Source organism: Mastomys coucha, unplaced genomic scaffold (assembly GCF_008632895.1).
Source record: "Mastomys coucha isolate ucsf_1 unplaced genomic scaffold, UCSF_Mcou_1 pScaffold8, whole genome shotgun sequence".
Taxonomy (NCBI): domain Eukaryota; kingdom Metazoa; phylum Chordata; class Mammalia; order Rodentia; family Muridae; genus Mastomys; species Mastomys coucha.
In genome coordinates this window covers 34255101-34260421 of record NW_022196914.1, presented here as the reverse complement: position 1 = coordinate 34260421, position 5321 = coordinate 34255101, and positions in this window count along the sequence as shown.

Sequence of the window (5321 nt, the reverse complement as noted above, 5' to 3'; positions counted from 1 at the left end):
TCAGGGGAACACAGGAGTGTATGAATCTTGTATCAATGGAGGACACCCTATTCTATACTCGGGGCTTCATCTGCCTCTCTGCCTCTGCTTCTGCCACTCTCTACTCTCTTTCTCAGTGACCCTGAGCCTCACATCTCTCTCCCACTATGACACTGCTACTTATAGAAAAATTAGAGCACCCTACTTAAATATTCTTGACTTTAATAATATGTGTAGTATTTCAGTGTTAATTTTCTAGCCCTTGCTCTTGCAAATTTCTTGTAAGTCTACCATGATCCAAGAGCACTTTATACAATGCCTATTCTTTTAGATTCATTTGCTACCAATAGTTTTGTTGAAGATTCCATTAAAGTGAAGAAGTAGATATTCTGAACCCTCCTACAGAGTGTTCCATCAATTGTTAAGTAGATAAACATAGCGATTTCCATTCATTTGTGGAGTGAAGAAGCCAAATGTTGTAGCGGGCTTGTACTATTATTGCTTTCTGTATTTTTGTTGCTTGGTACATATATGTTATGTATTGTTATAACTCTGTGGGTACATTGAGCATCTTATCATTACATAGTGTTCCTATTTGGCTCTATTTATTTTTGGGTTCTGAACTCAAGTTTGTAAGAAGCCAACATAGTTTTCTTCTGAGTAGTGTCATCATATAAAATTTTCTGCATTTTGACCAGTCGTGTTTTTTTGTCAAGGTCTCCATCTGCTGTAATGAGAAGCTTTTTTTTTTTTTTTTTTTTTTTTTTTTTTTTGATGAGGGGTGAGAGTTACACTTATCCTACACTTATCTGTGAGTATAATAGTGAGTATTCAGAATACAGGTAGAAATTATTTTCCTTTAGAAAAATAGCAGTAGGAGGTTCTTCTGTAAGGTCTAAGATCTCTCCTGGAGGACTGGTAACTTCTTAAGAGAGACAAAGGAGCTGTAATAAAGGAAGATGAGAATAAAAAAGCAGTATTAGCTGGCACTGTGTCCCTGACTGTTGAGCATGGCTTATGGCAACACACTGAATATGCCTTCTCTCTCTTTGCCTGACTCTGGACAGAACTGCTGAGCAGTGATACAGAGAACAAGGAACATAACCTCTTGAGAGTGTACTACACAGCAGAGCCAAATTCATTGCTTGCCTTTTGAGGAGTAGGTAAAAAATAGCAGAAGTAACTGTTGAGTAGAATTTCAACAATAGCTGAACCTTTGTGATAATAAGATTGAATTTCTCACCAGTAATCCAACAAAAGTAGAAATGAAATATACATCAAGTATCAGTGCTATGCAGGAACCCAAGGGATAGATCCAGGGGGCAGAGCTTGAGGTGCAGCTCATGGGGGCAGTCACCTCAGGAGCTGGAAGATTTGGAAGAGGAATAACTTTGGTTCAAGGATCCATCCACCTGACAGTTGTGTGCAGAGTCATGCAGGTGCTCACTATGCTCTGGATACTGGGAATTTATCAGTAAGCAAAGAGGACAGAAATCTCTGCCTAGGAGTCTTGTATCCTAGTGAAGGAGATAAGCAGAATAAATCCAATAGAGACACTTCATTTGTTAAAGAACATACTGCACATCGACTAGCTAAAATGATGTAATTCAAGTCCTTACAGTTGTAGAGACCATCGGTACAAGATCCAGTGATAGGCAGTGTCAGTCCCCTGAGGGCTCTCTTGCTAGGTGGCATATGGGTATGGCCTTGCTGTAAGCATGCTGGTATGTGCACGTAGAGGGACAGGAAGAGTACATTTCCCCCATCTCCCTCCTTATAATTACACTCACTCTACTGGACCATGCCAATAACCTCACTTGAGTTTAACTAAAGCCTCATTGGTACTTTCTTCGAGTACAGCATGCCAGAGGTAAGGCTTCATTCAGCATGGACATTTTGAGGAAATAGAAAGTGTAATGGATCTGTAATACTATCCAACCATAAGGAATTTGGACAGGAATTGATTAGAATGTAGGACTTGTCAAAAGATAAGTTCAGAAAGACCCCCAAAAAACAGTAAACATCACAGCAGCCATTTCAAATTTTGTTTCTATAGAAAATTGGTTTTTCAGAAATGTAATATCTATATTCTCCCATCTAGACCTCAAATTCTCCAGAGCTGTTATGAAAAACAAAATTATAAAATGTACATGAAAATAGATGATAAAATAAAAATTGCAGTATTTTGAAAATATAAAATAGTATATCAAGAGAGGTGCCCAAGTCTTAGAAAGTCTTAGAAATTCCCTTCCTTATTAGATTTGTAACTTTTAGTTTTGGCAGTTGACAAATTGACTTTACTTTATTTTTAATATTTCCTATAAGCATGATATATTTGCATAATACCAACTCATGTCTCTGACCTCACAGTCCTCTCACATTTACGATCCTTATTTTTCTTTGATTCCTATTGTTGTGTAGCATCCAGGGGCTTATGTAGGAGGGTTGCTGCAGTCTCTGGTTATACATGGGCAGGAAGTGTGGGGAACACTGAAGTTGCTGGCTCCTAAGCCAGCTGCCCACTTGAACCACCTTTCCTAACAGTTCGATTGCCTATGAGAAAATCTTACTGTTCAGCTGCCTATGGAGAAATCCTACCAATATTGGTAGAGCAGAGGGACCATCACTATCTCATTACACAGGGTCTCTGACAAATACTTTGGTAGGGTAAAAAGAGGACTAAAGGTTACATGCCATCCTAGATGTTTCTATTCTGCACTTCTAAAGAACTCCATCTCCCAAAGGTCCTCGCCGTCCAAACGTCACCTGAACAGCCTTGAGTTTTTCATCACCTACACAATGTAGGTGGAGGGCTGGGGCAGCATTGCTCTGTGTCTAATCCATAATCAATCCCCCTTTGTAATCAAACACCCTATCCATCCAGAGAGCTGGGGCCAGGGAGTGGTACCTCATATAGGTAGGGGACACTACATCCTCTGTCCTGGGAGAGTGGCTGAAGGATGAACTGAACAGGTCTGATGCCAGTAAGGTAGACCATACCTTGAGCCAGCTGCCTGCCCTGAGTCCAGCCCACCTTGAAGTAGACTCTAGTCAAATGTGACTTAGAGAAAAAAAAAACACACACACACTTAAATCCAACTCTTTGAGTGGGGACCATGCTGTGATATGTAGAAATATGTTCTAGGAGATATAGGGTGTGTAACACACTATATGAAATAGGCTATTATGCCCTAGGGCTATAGAATGCATTATATAATATATGATTGATTAAATGCTGTAATGTGGCATACACCATACCATACAAAATAATGTCAAATGTAATTGTATTGTATATCAGTAGTTTTTAAATATTTATTCATCTCTTTTTATTCATGTGAATGTGTGTGTACCTGCATGGTCTAAGTGCAGGTGCCCTTGGAGGCCAGAAGAACATGTCAGATCACACCAAAACTGGAATTACAAGTAGTTGTGAGCCACCATGTGGTTGATGGGAATTGAAATGGGATCCACTTCAGGAGCAGCAATTTGCTCTTAATCACTGGACCATCTCTTCAGACCAATGTCAGTAAATATAAGTCTTGCATTGATTCTTCCTGGAGTTTTTGATTTTGGCATAACTTATGTATAACTATGTTGATGACTATTTTTTAAAAAATCTCACTCTATAACTGTTATAGGACTTTACATATAGTGCATGTGCAGATGTTTGGGCTGTCCAATACTTTCTGAAGCTACCCATCCTCAGCCAGCCTCTGTTCATTGCCTACCATGGTGACACATGCTGTAGATGCCACTGAGCTGATATTGTGCACTGCCTGCAATTTTGTTCCTCTCACTTCAATCAGATAGACTGAGCATTGACAGGAGACCCGAACACGTGTTTCTCCTGTAGATGTTGACAGAGTGCTGTTATTTCCTGAAGGAGAACAGTTCAATTTCCTGGCTAGCTGCTCAGCATTTCATACTGGGTGGGTGACACCATCTCTGGGCTGCCCTGAGTAGGGCTTGAACCATAGGATGTCTGATTGGGGAAGTGATTAAAACTGATCTGTCCACCCCAGACTTAACGTCAGAATGATTACCCATCTCTGTGCTCATGAAGTCTATATTGCATGCTGGGGATAGAGATACAGAGATCTAATTAAACGCTCCCAGGGTTTTTTAACTCTATGTGGCCAAGTAAGATTGGTTGTGCAGAGCTTACATGCTCTGAGCTTATCTATGTCTGTCAGTCAGTGGGTAGCACTGGATACTGCTTGGTGCTCTGGGAAGGGCAGCAATGCCCATAAGTGATAAGTTTGAGGCACCATGGCCCCTGACATGTGCCCTCTGCTCTTTGCAGATTAGGGTAATGTAGAAAACCCTGTCTGTCTTTCACTTGATAGGGGTGAATATCAGTGGTCTTTCCATAGTAGTCACCCAGGGCTTCTTCATTGTGGCCAAGCAGAATGTTACAAACTGTAGGCAGTTTCCCAAGATATAGCCATTTTCTGTAAGATGTCAGGGAAGATCCCACATTCTAGTCAAATGAATTTCAGCTATGAGAACAACCAGATTGCTTCTACATATAACTAACATTTTCACTGAGACCCAAGGCTGTCAGGGCAGATTCATGTGACATTGGATAGAATGAGGACTAGAGCTGTCTTTCTCCTCCTCCTCCTCCTCCTCCTCCTCCTCCTTCTCCTTCTCCTTCTCCTTCTCCTTCTTCTCCTTCTCCTACTCCTCCTTCTCCCTTTTCCTCCTGCTTCTTTGCCATGTGAATTCTAGCTCATTTTTACATAACCAACTCATCTTTGAGACTAGCATTCTGAGAACATGTCGAAGAACTAAAGGAGATACCCCTACTAATAAACTGGAAAAGATGCTAATGGGAATCTCCCTGCAGTACCCCTGAGAAAAGGAGTCACAAACTATTGGCATTATTTGAAAAGGGTGCTATTAGTAAGGACTTTCTTGCCACCCATCCCTCTGCTCTGGAGCCCCCAGCCTAGAAACACATAAAGCCTCTGAAGACACTAGGCATGCACATCAGGCCTTGGGAGGCAGTCTGCAGCCAGAGTGATCTCCTTTTTGTGTGACCTTGATATGATTTTGTTTTTGTATTTATTTCCTGATTTTGCTGTCCTTGTCCTCCTACACTCAAAACCTCCATCCAGGTACTCTGACCACAGACCATAGAGAACACCTGATTTCTGTCACCACTCATGAACAGGGTAGCAAGTTCTTGCATCAAATGGGCATCCAGATGGACAGCTGATGGTCACCTTGGGCCCTTGGTGACATAAGTCAAATTCTGTCCTAGGAGTGTGTAGGGTTTCTATTCCTGCACAACATCATGACCATGAAAGCAAGTTGGGGAGGAAAGGGTTTATTCAGCT